The sequence below is a fragment of the Neovison vison genome, chromosome 11 (assembly GCF_020171115.1).
Source record: "Neovison vison isolate M4711 chromosome 11, ASM_NN_V1, whole genome shotgun sequence".
Classification (NCBI taxonomy): Eukaryota; Metazoa; Chordata; class Mammalia; order Carnivora; family Mustelidae; genus Neogale; species Neogale vison.
Window position 1 is genome coordinate 45906558 of NC_058101.1, and position 22017 is coordinate 45928574.

The 22017-nt window shown below is 33.5% G+C and overlaps 1 long non-coding RNA gene across 1 annotated transcript in view; it reads left to right on the forward strand.

Moving 5' to 3' along the window:
* The window catches only part of LOC122889403, a 42047-nt gene extending 21393 nt beyond the window's left edge, over positions 1-20654 (forward strand). The window contains exons 2-3 of the long non-coding RNA XR_006380895.1: positions 4337-4396; positions 20644-20654. This is a non-coding gene — a long non-coding RNA (uncharacterized LOC122889403). The remainder of the gene's footprint in view (positions 1-4336; positions 4397-20643) is intronic.
* The last annotated feature ends 1363 nt before the right edge of the window (positions 20655-22017 follow it).

Here is a 22017-nt window from a genome sequence, read left to right on the forward strand (position 1 = left end):
GTAAAATAATTTTCTCACCCATACCCACAAATGCATTCATTTAATCCACAAGCATTTGTTGAGCAACTATGTGATGTTCTGCTAAAAATTGGAAAATATGAAGATAAGTAAAATAGACATGGCTCCACCCTTTGAGAGTTCAGAATCTACCAGGTCAATGAATATACATTATATAAACCTGCACATATATAAAAAATGTATAATTTAAGTTATAATCACAGATAAGCCTTTCCTCCATGTTTATGCAAATTAATATAAAGATTATTTTCCCTCTCACAACTTCAAATTTCAACAAAAGAGGAAAAAAATAAAATGTTTGCACACACTCAAGATATTTTTGTAACTTCTCATGAGAAAGCAAATATTCACTTGCACAGAAAGTATTTTCGTGTAGCATATGATTTCTAGGCGTTTTGCTGAGTACTGGTTATAAAGAAAAACAAAGATCCTGTCCTTGGCTCACATTGATTTCACATAAGGGACACATGTCTTAGTGAAGAAAATTAAACCTGAGTTTAATTCCCTCCCCCATGCCTATCACCTTCTACTAACATGAAATTCTTTTTTTTGTGAGTTTACATCTTTATTTTATACTTTGTTCTCTTCTCAATACATTATGCAGTCCTTCTCATTTTTATTTATATTCTTCAAATTCTAACATGAATATTCTTATATAATCCTCAACTTTTGAGAGTCACTGGTTTTGAAGAGGAAACTAGACAATGAAAATAAATCAATGTAATAAAATGTTAGAGGTATTATGAGAGAAAACTTTACTAAGTTTAGCAGGGTGACATACTGGTTTGAATAATTTTACTTTGCAGAAGGAAGGTGTTCAACATACCTACTAGAACAATAAATGGGCCTTTGAATAAAATTCAAAAGGCAAATATAATATTCTAGCCTATTTTCTAGGCTATTCATGGTGAAGGAAGGGAAAGGGTTTAGGAAGCAGGAATTATGGTGTCTGAGGCAAAAAAAAAAAAAAAAAAGTAATACGAAACAATGTGGCACTTTCTAAGAACAAGTGGGCTAGATGTGTAGAAAGCAGCTTCTGAGAGAGGGAAGAAACAAACATGAGCAGATTTTCTCTCTCTCTCTCTCTCTCACCACCCCCCCACACACACACAGTTATAGAATGGGTTGAAGAGTGTGGGGTTTTTCCCATGGGTGATATTGACTTGCTTGAAATTGGTGATAAAACAATTAAATTTGTGTTTTGTTTTGTTTTTAGAGATTTCCATGGCAGCAAGGTGAAACCTGTATCAGAGGAATGTAAAATTGTAAATCAAAATTGCAGATGATGATTGAAACAGTCCTGATGAATCTGATCATTAGAAGACCAAAAATGAAAAACTCAAACCTTTAAAAACCTAGTTAGTTTTGTTCACAGACAAATGTAGTAATAAAAAAAAAAAATACTTTGCACTCTTAAACGGAAAAGTACACTAGATAGTCTTCTATACCAGATTTCACATTCACTTGCTAAAGGCTTGGCATATAGAATCTATAGAAAGCAGTCCTCTCATTTCTGCCTTTGCCAATGTAAAGACAGAATGTAAAAACTTTTGCCAAACATTCCTTTTAACCAAATTTTGCCTGTTAAACATCTCAGCTGAAAAATGTCTTGTTACGCTATATTCTTATTCACAGCTTTCTAAACAAAAGGTCAAATATTTTATTTCTTAGTTGTCACGTAACAGCTGCAAAGAATTTTAAGTAACTGGCAACCTATACATAAGTTGAGACTTAAAGGTATCTGCTTATACAAAGGCTAATAAATATGTAAATTGTGTCTGAATGTGAATTTTGCTTACTTATCAAGATTCTTGGACTGTTAGTTTAATCCACAGGGTAGTAGAATTCTCTAGGCTATTTTTCTTGCTATATTAAAAGTGTTCCTGAGACAAATACTAATTCAGCATAAAGATAATGATTCCAACGAGCAGCTCCATAAAAAAAGAAGGTTTGATAGAAGAGAAAAAATTTGTTAAATTTCTAGTGAATTTCGAAAACACAGAAAAACAGTATATTACTGTTGGGCATGTGTAAGACTATTACTTATGAAGTCAGTGTTTAAAAGTGACCAAATATATTTAAGGGAATCTCTTCTGCTTCAGTGATTATTAGAAATATTTAAAAACCATTTCTAGGAGCATCTGCGTGGCTCAGTTAGGAAGCGTCTGCCTTCTGCTCAGGTCATGAACCCCGGGTCCTGGGATCGAGCCCAGGGTCAGCCTCTCTGCTCAATGGCGACCCTATTTCTCCCTCTCCCACTCCCCTGCTTGTGTTACCTCTCTCACTGTCTCTGTCTGTCAAAAAAAGGAATAAAATCTTAAATAAACAAATAAATAAAAACCATTTCTAATTTGGGATCAGTGTCTTATAATCTGCTTATATCCATGGATTTGATCACTTTCTTACAGGGTGCTTTAAAGATTTATTTACTTATTTTTAGAGAGGTGGGGAGGGGCAGAGGGAAAGAGAGAGAATCTCAGGGAGTCTCCCCACTGAGGACAGATCTTAATGGCAGGGCTCGATCTCACTACCCTCAGACCACAACCTGAGCCAAAACCAAGAGTCGGTCCTTTAATTTACTGCACCACCCTTAAGGGGTGCGTGGGTGGTGCACACTTTAAGGGGTGTCATGAAACAGAAATATCTGTGCGTGTGTGTGTATGTGTGTGTGTGTGCGTGCCACAGCAAAATAAAAGTGATAGTAATTTTTTTTCTCAACCATTACTGTGGTCAGTTGTTAATTAGCCATCCCAAAGAAATCCAGACAATCCTGTCTCCTTCACCAAATAGCTTATAGTTTTTGTTTGTGTTTTCCTCCCCCCATTTCCGTGTCACTTTTACTTTCTTTTAGTACCATCTCCTTCGCCAACATTGGAAGTCTTGCTTTTCCTTAGTCTCCTTTACTATTTTTTTTTCTTTTTTCTTCTTACATTTTAAAACCACACAGTTATAGTGATTAACATTTGTGTTATAAATATATTCCCTGGTCCATATTATCAATTCAGTCCAAAGAATTCAAGACTTTTATCCGACTTTGGGATAGAACTCTATGATTTAATACAATCATGTAGTTGATACCAGATGCCTTCCCACATCAAAAAGCAACTCAAGGAGCTCTGATTTTTTTTCTTGACCACTAATGACAATGAACTCAGGGTTTCCCTCAAAACAGTCAATTCTGCCTTCAAGAAAGTTTCTAGAAAGTTTCAAGAAACTTCTAGAAAGTTTGCTTCTATAGCACTGACATTGTTCTCCCTACATCTCATTATACTATCTTAGTCTTCTTGGGCTGCCACAGCAAGATGCCCCAACTCGGTGACTTAAACTGTGGGCAGTCATTGTGCCTGGATAGACAAAGTCTGATTGGTATATGCCTCCCTGGATGAGACTCCTTGAAAAGCAGAGGAGGAGTGCCCGGAACGCTGGGCCTCCTTTGAAGTTTTGGAGGATTCTAACTGTGGCTCAAGGCTCTCACCTAGGGAGTAAATGTTTAAATTTTAAAGAAAAACAGGCACCTGCAGTGGTCATGTACTTCGTGTACCCCTTACCTTGTCCACATGTCATGAGAACTGTTTGGTCCTATCCCACGCTGCCCTGTATTTTATTATCATCCTGATCACTAAAGCTACACATTCCTTCTTGTTTTGCTCTTGTACTTGGTGCCTTGATCAAACTCAAAATAAACGAGGACACAGACCTTGGCTTGTGACTTTTTCCCACTAGACCGTCTGATCCCCTATTTTGGTGTCTGGATTAATCTTTTCATATGCTGTCTCAGAGTTTCCTGGCCAAACCCAACTTTAAACAATCTAGTTCGCACATTTCTTGAGGCTGGAAGTCCGAGATCAAGGTGCCGGCAAAGGAAGCTTCATTCTCAGGCCTCCTCTCTTGGCTTATTGGTGGCTCCCATCTCACTGGGTACCCACATGACCTCGTCTTTCTGTGCATGGAGACAGAGAGAGGGAGCTCTCAGGAGTCTCTTCTTACAGACATTAATCCCATTGGATCAGGGCCCCAGCCTTATCACCTCTTCTCTCCTCAATTCCTGCAAATATAGCTGTACTAGTGATTGAAATTTCAGCATATGAGTCTTCAGGGACACAAACGTTCAGTTCATAACACACACCAGCTGGACCCCTTGACACTATATGAAAAAGTCTATTGCAGAGACTATCACAATGATTATTTGAAACATCTCATCAGATCTTTTTGGCTTTCACATACCTCCCAGTAGCTGTAATTGTCCTTCCAAGAACAACTCATTGGTACATTTCCTTCAGGATTAGTTATTGATTCACATGTTTCTTTTTCATTTCAGGAGCCATGTAAAGATCTGAACACTGCCTTCCTGGCCCTCTCTGCCCCTATTCAAGAATCAGTAAGTATAACGGAAAGCTGGTTAGCAAATTTTCTCCAGACATTTCATAAAAAATAAATAAATAAATAAAATTTTTCATGGAAAGTAATCTGAAAGAAGGCTCCTCCTGCACTGTATAAAAGATTAAGGTGCCATGTCTTTGGAATATTGATGAGAAAAGGGTGAAAATGTTCACTCTGAGAAGTTGTTTTCTTCCATCCCAAGTTGGTAGCTGGCAGTCTGGCATCTTCGTTTACATCCCAGACATTAAACCTGGGCTATAAATATACCTAATGGGGTTTTCAATAGTTTTGTTTATCTCCCTGAGGACAGAAGAAATCTGCTGCTTAGAAATGTCAGATCTTAAACCTTGTTTCTGTGAGTTGTTTTTATTTATGTTCCATCTTGTGTTTCTCTGACACACACACAAAAGTCAACTTCAAAGAGCTATTTGTCATATTTGAAATTCTTAAGTAGTTAAGTGTTAGTTTGAAGAACCACCTGGAAAAGTGTAGACAGGCAGTACATCCAGCACATTAAATCCAGACTGTGAATACCTAACATTTTTTACATCACAATTTTGTGTTCCAAAAAACCAAACAAACCTGGCATTATATACCATCATAAATATAACATAGTGTTATATTATATAACATTATAAAATGTTTTCTTTACTCATGTTCTATGGTGAAAAGATTTCCTTTGTGTTTACCAGTGTATTATTTTGAAAAACTCCAGAAATTCTGACACAGTAAGCTTATATTTTCATATGCAGAGGTTCTGAGTAATGAACAACATGAGTGCTGAATCACAAACAATAGCAAACATGTTTGTTCATATATTAATAAAGCCAATTTTTTAAAAAATTTAATCTGATGTCCCCATTTATATTTTTAGGTTGTAACAATCATTAATGTAATTGATTTATTCTCTTTAAAAGAGTTGCTTAACTTGGACCCAGAGTCATAGATTAGCATAGTTGGAAGTACCTCAGAGTAAGTCTTTAAATATCTAATTATACAGAAGTATCTTAGAAAAATGAAGTCATGAAGCTAGTCAGTAGAAAATCCTGGGAGTGAACCTAGCATTTCTATCTTTTAATACAGTAACCTGCCCTGGACTTGGCCCAAAATTTCTAATTCTTATGCTAATCTATATGTCCTTTTCCCCCATAAGCACTTATTGCTTTCTAACAGATGATAAAATTATTTATTTATTGCTTATTATTGTCATAGTCTCTTTCCCCTTACGCAATGCAAATACAGTAAGGTAGGAGTTTTTACATGCTTTATTTACAGATACAGTCTAATTGCTTAGTATATATTCAATAAATAGTTACTTAAAAATGAATGAGCTAATAGTACCTAAAAATATCTAAAATCATAGGGTTGTAAGACCATTTTTTTTTAATTCCACATGCATTTATTTGGTGCCTGCTTGTTCCAGATACCATCCTATACACTGGACTGAAGATCATAAAGAAAACTGAAGTGACTCTTCAGTCATGGTACTTACAATTTATTGAGACAATTGAATATTATACAAGTAAATATAACAATTAGTTAAGTATCTGAAGTTAATAATTAGCGAAAAGAAGACAAATAGCAAGACAACTGCGACTAATTTCAAAGTGCATGATCCAGTGAAGAGGTGATATTCAACCAAAAGGAGAATGCGTATCAGGCTACATGGAGTTCAAGTTATCAAGGTTAATCCTATATTTCTGTATTTAGCTTTCCACACATGTAAAAAATATTAAATATGCTATTGAACAAGTGATACAACAAATAGAATTGAAATGGCCAGTGGAGATCAAATGATTGTGAAGAATGTTTCTTCTCTACTTGCTGTCATCTCATGGAGGCTTCTTTCTTATACATGACCTACCTAGAAATTAACTAGGAGATTTACATATCACTCCAACTTCCATTAGTTACTTAATGTTTTAAATCACATCATCATATGATTTTCTTTTTTAATTCCCTGTTGTCTCATTAACTTCATTCTCATTTAAAAGCACTTATCTTCCCGTTAACATAAGTGCTTACTGCATACAACTAATAACTATGGCATAGCCAGGAAAATACTTCAGATATTGCTGCTTTTAATACACTCTTGGGATAACCTTAGTTATTTTTTCATTTAGTTAAGGAGTGAAAGATTTTACTAATTTTTCCTAAAAAATGTCTGGAATGTTGAATTCTGAACGTTTTTATACTAACAGTCCTACATTTTAAAAATCCTTTTATTTACTCTGAGCATTTGAGGAAGATATGACAAACACTATAATGTTTTTGTATACATGCAGAACAGTTTCAGAAGTTAATTTTCTACTCCAAAGCCATACAGCTGGAATTAAACTCAGATTTCTCAACTGCTCCCCCAAACACAATTCTTTTAGTTAAACTTTATGTTAGGAGGCAATTTTATAATAAATGGAAAAAAATGCAGTAGTCATGAATATCCCTGCTTGTATAAAATTATGATATATGTATTATGTTGTTTACAAAGAAAAATTAAAGAATAGAACAAAATAAGGAAAGGGCAAGACTTTTTTTGGATTACACCTATGTGTATCAGTAAGTTAGAATTAATGTTCTATATTACAAAAAGAAAAACAACAGAAAAGCCAAAACAACAACAACAAAATAGAAAGATAGAATAAAGTTTATGTCTTTGCACTATCTGTCTTTCTAGATTTGATTTCACTGTGATGGAACATTCTAAAGTTGAGATATCTGTTTGACAATTATACAGATTTATTAAATTTCTGAGCTATTCTTTAGATAAAAACTTGAAGAAAGTAAAATATAACATAGTAGAAGATCTATGAATATATAGAGACAAGAATTTTATCTGAATTCATGAAAAGATAATTATAATTGAAATTAAAATCTAACAATAGTTAATCCTCTTTCTAGCAAAATATATTACATCAGAAATAATTTCTCATATGCATTGGCTCAATACCAACACATAAGATGTACCTCTATGGTTTTGATCAAATCTGTAAAGAACTCTATGGCTCAGCTTATTCAAATAAAAACATTGATCCAAGTTATTCCATATATCTTTAAATGATAAAAGTCAAATGGCTGTATAAAATAATGTAAGAAAATCTGGAAGGACTTGTTAATGTAATAAGACAAGAAAAAAAAAAAGGCATATAGATTCAGAAGGAAGAAATTTTATCTGTTTATAGATGACCTGATCATCTATGTAGAAAATTCTAAAGAATTGATAAAATACCTCCTAGAATAAGCAATTAGAGCAAGGTTACAGAATACAAAATTAATATACAAAAGTCATTTGCTTTATTGTATATAGCAGTGAACAAGTAGAATTTGAAATTAAAAGCAAAATACCCTTTACATCAGCACCCCCCAAAATGAATACTTGGGTATAAATCTAACAAAATATGTAAAATTTCTGTTAGGGAAATTATAAGAGTCTGATGAATGCAATTAAAGAAGAACCACATAAATGGAGAGAAATTCTGTATTTATAGAAAGGAAGTTTCAATATGTTCAATATGTCATTTCTGCCCAAATTGATCTGTTGGTTCATTTCAATCCTAATCAAAATCATACCAAGTTACTTTGTGGGTGTCAACAAAATGTTTTTAAATTTTATATGGAGGGCCGAAGACAGAATATCCAACATAATATTAAAGGACAAGACCAAAGTTGGAGGACTGAAGCTACACAATTTCAAGACTTACTATAAAATTATGGTAATCAAGACAATGTGGTATGGGCAAAAGAATAGACAAATAAATTGATAGAAAAGAATATAAAGCACAGAAATAGACATTAATAAAAATAAATAGACACCCTAAAATAACTTAGACCGAAAAGCAAAGTCAATACAATGAAGTAAAGATACCTCTTCAACAAATGATGCTGGGACAACTTGACATGTACATGAAAAAAAAAAAAAATTCTCGCTGCAGACCTTAGGTCCTACACAAAAATTAACTGAAAATGGATTATAGGGTCTAAAGGTAAAAGGCAAAACTATAAAACTCTTAGGAAATCACAAAAGATAGGTCCTAAATGGCCTTGGGTATGGAAATGATTTTTTAACTAAAACACCAAAGTACAATCTATGAAGGAAATGATCAATACACTGGGCTTTCTTAAATTAAAGATTTCTACTTTGCAGAAAAATAAGAAGAAAAACCTGAGACTGGGAGAAAATATTTGCAAAAGACACCTCTGATTAAGGATTGTTTTGCAAAACATACAAAGAACACCTAAAATTTAACAATAACAACCCAACTAAATAATGGGCCAAGGTCTTTAACAAATACCTCACCAAACTAGATATACAGATGGAAAATAAGCATAAGTAAAGATGCTTATAGGGGTGCCTGGGTGGTTCAGTGGGTTAAGCCTCTGCCTTCAGCTCAGGTTCTGAGATCGAGCCTCGCATCAGGCTAACTGCTCAGCAGGAGCCTGCTTCTCCCTCTCTCTCTGCCTGCCTCTCTGCCTCCTTGTGATCTCTCTCTCTCTCTCTGTCAAATAAATAAATAAAATATTGTTTTTAAAAAATAAAGATGCTTACAACATATGCCAACCAGCAAAAACAAATTAAAACAATGATATATTACTACACATTTATTAGAAAGGCCAAAATTCAGGTCACCGACAACACCAATTACTAGCAAGTGTGTGGAACAACAAGAATTCTCATTTATTGTGGGTGGGAATGAAAAATGGCATACCCATTTTGGAAGATAGTTTGGTGATTTATTACAAAGCTATCCATATTCTTACCATACAACCCAGCAATTGTGCTCTTTGGTATTTACCCAAAGGTGCCAAAAACTTTTGTCTACATAAAAACCTGCACATGAACATTTTTAACTGTTTGACATCTCGCTTGCTTCCAAGTTTTGGGAATTATAAATAACTTTGTAGGTGAATGGATAAATAAAGTGTGGTGCAGTCAGACAATAGAATATTATTCAGCACTAAAAAAAAAATAAGTTATGAAAGACCTGGAGAAAACCAACATGCTTATTACTAAGTGAAAGTAGCCAATCTAGAGATCTATATACTGTATGATTTTAGCTATATGATATTTGAAGCAGGCAAAATTACAGAGAGAATAAGAAGTTCAGTGGTTGTCCAGAATTGGGGGTTAGGAAGGAGGAGGAATAAATAGATGGAGCATAGAGGAAATTTAGGGCAATGAAACTTCTCTATATGATCATATAATGATGGATACATATTACTGTACATTTGGTACCAAATACATAGAATGTAAAACAGCAAGAATGAACTATATAATACAAACTATTTTGAGGGATACATCAATGTAGGTTAATCAACTGTAACAAATGTACCACTCTGGTGAGACATATTGATGATTAGGGAGGTTGTGATTTGAGGGGGAGGGGGCTGCAGAAGTAAATAGGAAATCACTGGATCTTGTGTTCAGTTTTTCTGTGAACTTAAAACTGCTCCAAAAATAAAGTCAAGAGTAAAGGAAAAATACTACTGCAAACAATTTTAAGGCTTTATAATCTTTAATCACCCTCATATAATTAGAATCTTAGTATATTCCTAACAACTTAATAAAATGGTTACATTTACTGGACCCCACAAAATTTGTGTAATATTAACTTAATAACTGGATATCAATTGGGCAGGAAATAGTGCCATTTTAAATATGTATATGTATTTTATATATCATATATGTATGACATTGGTGAAGTGGATATTTTTATGTTAATTTTTTCTCTCAAATTCTTCACGTCTTTTCAAGTGCTCTGAATTTACATGATCTATTAACCCACTATGATATATGTCTCTATTGATGCAATGATTTTATATAGTAATACCACAAATTTTACATATGTGTCCTGTCCTTTCAACAGTCTTTTTCCTCTTTATTTTTGTTTATGGCTTTGGTGCAGCTATATTTATATTTTGTAAGATGCCTATTTTTTATTTTAAAGATTTTCTTAAATTTTTTAGTTTTTATCTGTGTGTCCTTAAATCTGAAGTCAGTCTTCTGTAGGCAGCATATAATTGGGTCTTGGTTTTTTGTTTTTGTTTTGTATCCATTAAGTCACTCTGTCTATTGATTGGAGAATCATTCCATTTACATTTAAAATTATCATAGTAGGTATTACCAATTTGTTAATTGTTTTGTAATTTATTTTTTTCTTCTTTTGCACTTCCCCTTTGTAATTTGATGATTTCGCATAGTGGTATACTCAGATACCATTCTTTTTTCTTTTGTATATCTACTATAAGTTTTGTTCTGTACTTACAATGAAGCTTACATAAAACACCTTATAACAGCCTATTTTAACCTTATAACTTAAAAAAATTATAGTGTTTTTTCTTATAATTTTGTCTTTGTATCTTTATACTGGATTTATAAGTGATTTATCCATCACCATTACAATATTAGAGTATTCTGAATTTACCTTTACCTATATGTACTTACCTTTACTGGTGAGATTTATACTTTCATATACTTACCTGTTCTAACTAGCATCCTTTTATTTTATCTTGAAGAAGTTCCTTTAGCATTTCTTGTAAGGCTGGTCTAGTGATGATGAACTCCTTCAGCTTTTGCTTGAAAAACTCTCATATAATTAGAATTATCTCTCCTTCAGTTTTGAAGAACAACTTTGTCAGGTAGGGTCTTCTTGACTGACAGTTTTTTATGTTGTTTTTCAAAACTTTGAAGATATCCACTTCTTTCTGGCCTACAAGTCTCTGCAGAAAAATCTGTTGACAATCTTATGGGAGTTTTCTTGCATGTAACAAATTGCTTCTCTTACTGCTTTTAAATTCTTTCCTTGTCTAACTTTTGACAACTTAATTGTAATGTGTTTCAGTGTGATTATCTTTAGAATCATCTTATTTGTAACCCTCTGGTCCTTCTGGATCTGGATGTGTGTTTCTTTCTTCAGATTAGGAAGCTTTTCAGCCACTATTTCTTTGAATAAGCTTTCTGCTCCTTTGTCTCTCTCCTTTCCTTCTGGGATCCTTATAACATGACTATTGGTCTGTTTGGTGCTGTCATGTCGGCCTCTTAACCTGTCTTCACTCTTTTCTTTCTTTTTTTTTTTTTTTTTTCTTTTTGCTCCTCTGATTGATTGGATGAATTCCACCACCATATCTCCTGATCTTTGTGATTGGTGATCTTTTCTTCTGTTTAATCTAATTGATATGGACAGCCTCTATTGGATTTTTTAGTTCAGTTATTGTATTCTTCAACTCTGCCATGTCTATTTTACAGATTCTTAAATTTTCTTTTTGTTGAAACTCTCACTCTGTTCATTCGTTGTTTTTCTAATCTCAATAAATACATTTATGACCATTATTTTGAACTCTTTATCAGGTAAATCACAAATCTCCATTTCATTAAAATCTTTTCCTTGGATTTTATTTTATTCCTTCACCTGGAATATATTCCTCTATTTCTTTATTTTTTTTTTTTACTCTCTTTGTCCGTTTCTATGCATTAGAGAGTACAGCCTCCTCTGCCAGCCTTGGTGGAGTGGTTGTGCATTGAAGATGAACGTTATCTTTCATCTCATCTGGATCTTTTAGCTGTCTCTCAAACCTTTGTGGTTATTCAAACCTCTTTCTTTGTTCCTGGTTCCCAGTAGTTGATATTGTGTCAACACCCATTCCAATGTGAGTATTTTCTCTTTCTCCCAATGTATAGAAGTCAATCAGCTAGTTTCTGGATTTCTTTTAGAGGGAGTTTGTCCATGTGTAGCTGGAGATTCTGTGTGTCCATAGAGAGAAATGAGTTCAGGTCCCTCCCAACTCATCATCTTACACTAGAAATTGCATGAAATCCAATTATTTTTTTAAAAGTTGTTGACTACTAATATTTGGTAGGAAGATGAATTTAAATTTATTTAAATATCTCAGACTAGCCAATATTGTCATGCTTCTGTATCAATGCTGTTTTAGTCAGTTATGTTTAGTGACAAACAATCCCTAAATCTTCTTGATTTATAACAATAAGGCTTATATTTCGCTTGTACAAATAGTGGTCGAAGTCTTCCTTTGTCTTATTCATACTTGGATCTGAGCTCCAAAAGCAGCCCTTCTTTGGGTCATGCATTAATTATGGCCAATGGAAAAAAAGAAATGGGTGAATGCATAATGAGTGTTAAAAACATCCATGAGAAAGCCACATGCTGTTTTCCTCAAAATCAATGACTAAACAAATTATATGAGCAAATTTTATATCAACAGGGTGGAGAAGTATAATCTAATAATAGAAGGAAGAGGTAAATATTTGAGCAATTTAGTTGGCACTATTACTGCCTCTTTTCTATATAGAGAAGTCACAGAGAAAAAGTATATATATATATATGTGTATATATATATTTTTTGTCGCTACTTCGATGTGGTAAAATGCCAGCAAAAATCAGTGCCTGTCCAATAATTTAAAATACAAATAACAGTGAAAGAAAAAACAGAGCTTAATCCAGATGTATTGCTTTCTGAAATAAAACAAAACACAAAAAATTAAGTAAACTTCATACTAGAATTCTCATATGGATAGGGTATTAAATGGGTATCCTTTGAATAATTGAAATCTAAAAATGAATAACATAGAAGCTAAAACATCCATAAGAATTTACTGGTATTGAAATGTTATATTTGGTATTTAATTGCATTTTTTCATGTGTTCCCCCTTTTTATTCTCCTGATATATGAAGAAATACCCTTTTACAGTAACTTTGACAATTGTGTTTCTCAGCTTTCTTATTTTGACAATTGTGATTTTGATTTATGATTTTCATAATTTTGACAATTGTGTTTCTCAGGTTTCTCAACCCAATCATTTTGGAGCAAAACATAGACTAAGGTCATGCAACAAACACTGACATTAAGGAAGAAAAAACTGTGTATTAAATGCTCTCAATCCCTTAAGAGTTATGGAGTCTTACCAAACCAATTAAGTCAAACCTATTTGTCAGTTATGTCAGTTAACATACAGTTTATACTGTTATATTGCTTTATTTGATTATTAAATAATCCATCTTATTATAGAAAGTCAAATGGACTATTAAGATTGTAGAAATAGCAGCACCTTCAAGACTGTTGTGAAATTATTTTTGTTTGTCTAGGCATGGCCTTGATGTCAAACTCCACCATGATTGCATTTTTATATCAATCCTATTTTTATTTATACAGCGTAACTCCTATACCTGAATGCACTCTCATCTCTTAAATGTCAATCAGAGTTTAAGGAAGTATTCATTCAGTTATACCAAAAGCAGTATTGAACCTGAGAACCTCATCTTACATATTTGGATCCCAAGATCATCAATCCTGTCTAACTTCTCTTTCAACACATCAAGTATTAAAACCAAGGGTTAAATTAGAGGACATGATAAAAGTCATTAAATCTATCCCTGAAGCAAAACTTACATTGTGACAGGCTTATTTTGAAATGTTCCTCTAATATTCATTTAAACTATTTCATGGAATTTCTCTTTCTCTCTCATCTTTAATTTTTATTATTCAATTACTCTACAAATGAAGTTGCTAAAATCCCTATTAATACATAATAAATCATTAATATTTATATTTTCAAATAAGACATTGACTTAAATTCTCATAACAGAAAAAAAGCAAATTAATAGTATTTGTTGTTGATTAATAAACTACTAAAAGTTTTCAGTCACTTGTTTAGGAGCAGAGAGTATATTTAATATTATATATGATATAGTTATATATTATAATGTTACAAATGGTACTGGCATAATATAACAAATCTTTACATGACATATATGACATACATGTATGACATACATGACATACAAGACATACTATAAGTAGAAAATTTACAGATTGAAAATCTAATAATTCTAAATATTATGTAAGTAAGTTACCAGATATTTAAAGCTTAAAAATATTGAGGAATTTATTTATATTTTGGTATTTGTGTCCCTACTTGTTACTTCTTAGAGTCTAACTATTCTTCTTTTTTTTTTTTTTTAAAGATTTTATTTATTTGACAGAGAGAAATCACAAGTAGGCAGAGAGGAAGGCAGAGAGAGAGAGGGGAGGAAGCAGGCTCCCCGCGGAGCAGAGAGCCCGATGCTGGGCTCGATCCCAGGACCCTGGGATCATGACCCAAGCCGAAGGCAGAGGCTTTAACCCACTGAGCCACCCAGGCGCCCCGAGTCTAACTATTATTCTCACACAAATACTACTTAGAATCTATCATGTGGTTTGGAGGGACATGGTATGACACATCTGGCAGTGACCTTTTTTTTTTTTTTTTTTAAAGATTATATTTATTTATTTGACAGAGAGAGATCACAAGTAGGCAGAGAGAGAGAGAGGGAAGCAGGCTCCCTGCTGAGCAGAGATTCCGATGTGGGACTTGATCCCAGGACCCTGAGATCATGACCTGAGCCGAAAGCAGCCGCTTAACCCACTGAGCCACCCAGGCGCCCCTGGCAGTGAACTTCTTATTTAAGATTCTTAGCCTTGTAACACTCCACTACCCAGACATTCTGATTTTTAATTGTTAAGTACTACAAAGTATCAAAACTAATGATCAAAATTTCTCACTACTATTTAGTCTAAACTTTAAAAATTAAAATTGAAAAAAGCTTATGTTGTAATTTCATGTCAACTGAGTTTTGGGGTTCGAGATGAAAAGTAACACATTTCATATTATAATATTCTCATATTAATTATATGATGTTATTTTTCAGTCCCACTCCTTACCAAATATAACATGACACAAAATAGATCATTTGTAAGGCCCTTATTATAATAATTTAACACCAAGACTATTTTCCTATTTCAGCCACTAAAAAACATCTTTTCAAAGTTGTGAACTATTGCATTATTGAGATAGCACAGAGAGCCTATAAAATGTAACTCTAATAGATGATTATTAAAGGGAATAAATATATACCTGTTCCCTGACCTGCATGGGAAGAATATGTTTATCAACCTATCGATATTTTGCTTGGCCTTATGACTTGCTTTGAGTGAATAAAGGGTGAGTGACCATGGCATATCTCTAGTGTGGGCTGTTACTCAATATTGCTAAGCTCTTGGCCAGTCTCACCTGCAGGAAGACAAGGACACTCCAGGAAGCAGCTGCCCTTCTGCCTGGGTGGGTAGATGAGGATGTATGAGCAGACCTGAACCAGATCTATAGCCTGGAGCAGAGATTTTGCAGCTGATCCACAGGTGCAGGGATGAGAATTTAATGTGTGTTGTTATAAACTAGTGAGATTTTGGCATTATTATTTAAGCAAAGCTTGATAAATGATCCTCCCATGACAAAGACAACAACAAAATGAAACAAAATAGAATGAATACAAAATCCTTGTATTTATCTCTTTATTGTCACTGAATGCTGATTACACTATAAAATTGTATTTAAAATTGTTATGACCTAAAAATTTATAATAAAGCAATGTGAAAACTAAAATGAGTTATTCAATTTAAAATATATAATTTAGCTGTTTTTTCTCAGATTATTTGCATGATGAGACTATGTTTTATTTATTTAAAACATAGCTGTAAAGAACACTGAATTCATTTATTTAATGATCATTCAATAAATATTTATCAACTGACTACTATAGTTCTGTTTCTGATGGCTTCAAACAAGGAGAGAGATCTATAATCTGTAAATTTAAGGATTGCTGTTTTCCTTTCCAAGAACCACATTTCTATCCATGTTCTCATTATTATTAGTTATTCGAAAATTAGTAGATAGACCTGACAGACATTTAAATGAGGTTAGGGAGTACTTTTGTTATAGTCAATACTGATATGTTATAAGAGCAGTTGCATTATTAATAATGAAGATAATAAGCACTGTGTGCTTACTTGAATTATTTTATTTAGTATTTAGAACTTATTGTAGACAGGGACTATTACTATGTACATTTTTTAAAGTAAGAAGTTGAAGTTAAGTGATTTAATTTTCCCAAATACAACATGTAGGATTGTGATTAAGTTGCAGTTTAACAAATTTCCTTTGGCTTTCTAATTGTTCTGATTACTCACTGAGCAATTATTTTCACCTGACCTGGTAACAGGAAGTGAGCAGTCCTGAGCACTGAGCACAGTCCTAAGTGTCTTGATGAATAACCAACCATGACTTTCAGTAACTTTCACAAGATCCCTTTACCTGCAAAAATATATGCTCATCTCTACATGGTAATACAGGAACCTCAAAATTCAAATTTAACCTTTACATTTCAAAAGCCATGGCTACAAGATGAGTGATTTATCCTCTCCCAAAAATCTGTGGTTTTTGAACTCATTGTTTTATGTCCTTCTTGTATAAACTGAGTAAATGCTAACATCGTTAACTTAATTGTCAAAAAGTGTTTATAAACTTCTGCAGCTCTATGAAGCTTAGAAAGAATCATATTTTACTTTCTTCTTTTATGAAAGCAAAGTAAAATTCTTACGTCTTTATATAGTGCTATTTTTTAACAAGTCTATTCCAGAGTTGTGTTTTTCTTTTTAACTTGTGCATTGAGTTCAGGGAAGTGAAATGCTGTTTATATACTTCGAGGTTGTGCTTTGGGTAGATTTAGCTACATTAATTCCAGTCCCATTATGAAACATTCCTCTGAAAAACTTGGAGTTAAACAGGATAATAATGGAAACCTGGTTCAACCTACAACCCACAACAGCACAACTTCATCTAATTAGTTGTCATTAAACTTCAGCTTCTGGTGACTTGTATTTTCAGGGAGTTCTGATATTTAGCTCTTCCTTATTCTAAACCAAGATCTAGGTCTGTGGACTATTTGCCGACTGATCATGGCTTTTCCAATCTCAGCCGAAACAAAGGTCGTCCCCTCTGTACAAAGGAACTTCAGTGATTTGAAATCACTTAGTATATTCCTAAGCTAAAGTCTTTTAAAGTCCTCCACTGCATCTCATTATAAGCCACTATACCTTAAGTCTTTTCCTTGCTGATTAACATGCTAGAGATTCTTAAGTTTGTCAGAGTCTCCTGTAATACAATTTGCCCTTTAACAAAGGAGTACTCAAATACAGGGAGACTACTATTTCAGTATATCAAGAAAATATATTTGAATAATGTAGTGTGAGGTTGCAATGCTTTGCAGTTATATTGACACACTCTTCAATTATGTAAACATTAGTTGAAAATCATAATTTCTATTTTTTTAACCTCTGTTTTTTTAACCCTCAAGTAACCTCTTTGATCCCAGAACTGAAAATTTTAATGCAATAAATGCAAAGATTAAAAGTGCAATTGTTGACAATGTAATTTTTCATATTATTATTCTCTCTCTCTACCTCTCTCTCAAGAGTCTGGGTAGCAAATGTTAAAACAGTATATTTAGAGGGTTAGACCACAAAAACATGTACGATTGTGTTCCTGACATCTTTTTCAGGATCAGTGTTAGTTACCAGTTACAGGGTAGCTCTAAGCTGACATGAAGAGTGGGCTTCAAGTTTTCAGTTCACCAAAATGAGGATTTTCTTTTGATTTCTTTCTTTCTTTCTTTCTTTCTTTCTTTCTTCTTTCTTTCTTTCTTTCTTTTTTTCTTTCTTTCTTTCTTTCTTTCTTTCTTCTTTCTTTCTTTCTTTCTTTCTTCTTACTTTTCTTTTCTTTTTTCTTTTTTTCTTTTTTTTTAATCTGGATTTATTAAAATGGCTAAGTCAAGACTACACAGCTAACTAGCCATAAGACCACCAGAGCTATTCATCCAGCCATGATTTTGGTATGCATTGGAACCATTGGGTGATAATTGCTTGCTCCCATTTAAGACAATGAATAGATCCTGTGGCTGGCTATGATATTGAGCTCAGTGTTGGTAATCCCAGTTATCTCCTGATCAATTGAGATGGTGAAATTTGGCCAGATATGAGGAGACTAAACAGGAAGAATTGTACACGGCACATTGATGAGCTTTGCACCTCCATGATTCCTCAAGTCTGGTAGTTTGTCACACCTTCTGAGTCTCCATCACCACAACTATCTTGTCCCCTGCCCCCAACCTTAAACACACAGAAATTTTTCCTGTTCTCTTTTGAGGCAAGGTGCAGTGAAGAAAAAAGAGTCATATAGAGAATTGATAGCTACTTGTGATCTGTTATAGGTGATTACTGGAAGCAAATTCATTTGCTTTTCCTCTAAGCCCTTAATATTCTTGTGGTATCAACTATTGGGGTACATAATAATTCACCTTGAATTTGCCTTTGTCAGAAGCTTGCCAACCTTTTCAGATACTGAACCCTTATTTCTAAATCTTGTTACAGTATGAATTATTTATAATTAAGGGAAAGGGGTGGGGAAGCAGAAGACAAATTATTTTAGTATTTCTTTATGAGTTTTTGTTTGTTGCTAATATTTAATACTTCCTTCATGTTTTTCCTCAGCTTTGTCTTTTCTTAGGTATATGTTGTTTTTCATCTTTCTCAGGGACTCTTTTTCCTAAGGTTTAATCATTTTTATAGTTTTTAATATTGACTAAGAAGCAGCACATAAACACAATCGTTCTTGTACTTAACATTTGATAAAAATGCAACTTTAGATGATGTACGATTATGCTACCAACTCAAATATTATTTCCCTGGAAAAACTAATATTTCAGGGGCAATAGAAGAGATCAGTGAGAATATGAAATATTAGCTAATGTGCCAGTATCGATAGTCATAGAATCTCCTGACTGTAGGAGATATTGCTGATAGTGGCTAAAATGTATGTGACCTATAACCACAATTGCTTTTGGTACTCTCTTTACTACACTTAGTGGTCCTTCAGCTCTTCTGAAAGTTTTAGGTTAGGGGAGTTTCATGATTCTTAATGAAGTTTATTTTCTCTGGGTAGCTCTGTATGTTAGAATGTTTTTAGTGCGATTTCTTTTTATTTCTTTGCAACTTCCTTTTATTACTCTTAACATACCACTTGGTGTCACACAGGGGGAAAATTTAATTCTTCTTCCCATGATTACATATAATTTTACCACTGAGTCTTCGTATAACCTAACCTAAAAGTTTTCTTTTATTTCTACTTTAACCTTCAATGCAATATCTGTATTACTATTATATAACAAATAAAACAATATAGTTTAGGTTTAAGAGGACATATTCTGGACCTAATTCCCTGGGAGTTTCATTGTTTACAAGCTATGTGAATTTGGGCAAAATATTTAACCTATCTGCTTCAATGTTCTCTCTTGCAAAATGAGAATAGGATAATTAAAATATTTTCCTCATTGAATTAGCAGGAGAATTAAACGACTGTACCCAGTAACGGCTAAGATATTTTATTTTAAAATGCACATAAAATATTTTGAAAAATGGACTCATGCTGAGTCATATATCATGTCTCCAACATTTTTTAAAAACTGAAATCATTAGACCATGATCTCTGACACCAGAAGACTTAACTAAAAAACCAATAATAAATATGTAGTTTCAATTTCTTTTATAGATATTTGGAAACTAAGTGATACATTTCTAAATAACCCAGGAGTGAAGTCAGTTACAATTATATTAAAGGTTTAGTCATAATTAAAACTAGCAAGTGCTTGGAATGAAAGGAAATACCAATACACTCTAACTGTAAAAAGGCATTATGGGCATAAACACACACACAAAAATACTTGCCTTTAAATATATATATTTAAAGAGAAGAAAAATTTCAAATCATTTGTCCCAACATCCACTAAAAGAGGCTAGTAAAATAACAACAGATTAATTTGAGAGAAAAGGGAAAAATAGTAATAAATGGCATAAATTAATAAACAGAAAAAAATGGAATCCCAAACCAAGGTTTTATTTTTTGAAAAGATTAGTAAAATGATCCCTGTCAAAACGGAGAAAGGTAGTTGCTTGTAGGCAGAAGTAATTTTAGTGATTTGGCATGCGATGTAAACTGAGTAAATAAAGTAAGAATTTGGGGCGGAGTGAAGGATGTATCTTCTGACCTACCCATTTTTCTTGAAAATCACATCTTGAAAGTATACATTGATTTATATCTTATGCCCAAACAGAAGAGCTAAGAGGATGGTGGCTACTATTTTTTTACTCCCATTGGTAACATCAGATAACTACTTAACAACAATCATAGGCATTAACGATATATGGATTTCTTTCTCTTTATCTTCAATTACTTCATCAATGGCTTACAATATTCTTACTTTAATAACTGACTTTAAGCACTTGATAAACATGTTGATGTTTCTCATGAAATCATCCTGAACTCAATTCTTCTTTCCTTTCTCTTTTCCTCTCCTGTTCCTTTTTCAGTTGCTTCCTCCCCAACCCCACCACCTTCTTTTTTTCTCCATTCTTTCTCCTCTTGCTTCTTCTGCAAATATCTATGGAGCATGTGACATTTGACAAGGACTTTGGGAACTTAAAGCTGAATGGAAGGAAGTCCCACCCTCAAGAACCTTATAAACTGGTCTCGATAGTCAAGAAGAAACAGCAAGAAGGATGAAGTAAACATTGAATACTTCTTATTTTGTTTTAATATTTTAATTATTTTTATTGTGTTATGTTAGTCCCCATACAGTACATCATTTGTTTTTGGTGTAGTGTTCCATGATTCATTGTTTGCATATAACACCCAGGGCTCCATGCAATCTATGCCCTCCTTAATACCCACCACCAGGTTTACCCATCCCCCCATGTCCCTCCCTTCTAAAACTTTCTGTGTGTTTCCCTGGAATCTTTTTTTTTTTTTAATTATTTTACTAACATATAATATACTATTTGTCCCAGGGGTACAGGTCTGTAAATCATCAGGCTTATACGTTTCATTGAATACTTTTTACAGCCTGTCTTCCTATATATGTCATCACAGGTAATCATCACAATGACCTGAGGAGATCCGTACTAAACTCACTTCCGGTTTATAAGTAAAAATAACTTTAGTGAAGAAAGATAAAGAACTTACCAAGATTACACTAAAAATGGGTACTGTAAGGAGGATTAAGCACAGATAATCTATAGATATTGTTATTCTATGAACACCTCCAAATTTGCAGAGTAAGTGGATTCAGAATAATGGGTAATCAATAGAGTAATGGATGGTCATGTCATTTCTACTGAATTCCATCCAATTCTATCATAACTCTCCCATAGCCACAGTGTAAGAACACCTAACAACTTACCATTGAAAATGCACTACTATTGTAATTATACATTCTGAAAGAGTGCTGATATATCTGTAAAAGTTCAAGTGAAATGAGGTCACTATGTCAAGGGTTTTTTTTTTTTTTTTTTAAAGATTTTATTTATTTATTTGACAGAGAGAAATCACAAGTAGGCAGAGAGGCAGGCAGAGAGAGAGAGGGGGAAGCAGGCTCCCTGCTGAGCAGAGAGCCCGATGCGGGACTCGATTCCAGGACTCTGAGATCATGACCTGAGCCGAAGGCAGCGGCTTAACCCACTGAGCCACCCAGGCGCCCACTATGTCAAGGGGTTTTAAAGGTGAGCCAGGAGGCCAGTAAAGAGGCAGAACTTAATGCACATCCTCATCCAGAGAAATCATCATCTTTTAAACTGAGCCAAACCACAAATATTCCAAAGATTGAGCCCAAATGCTTGCAACGTGTTACAGTAAGAGACTTTACTTAGTGATAACCTTAGTAACCATGTATATTTAGTCAAGATTAG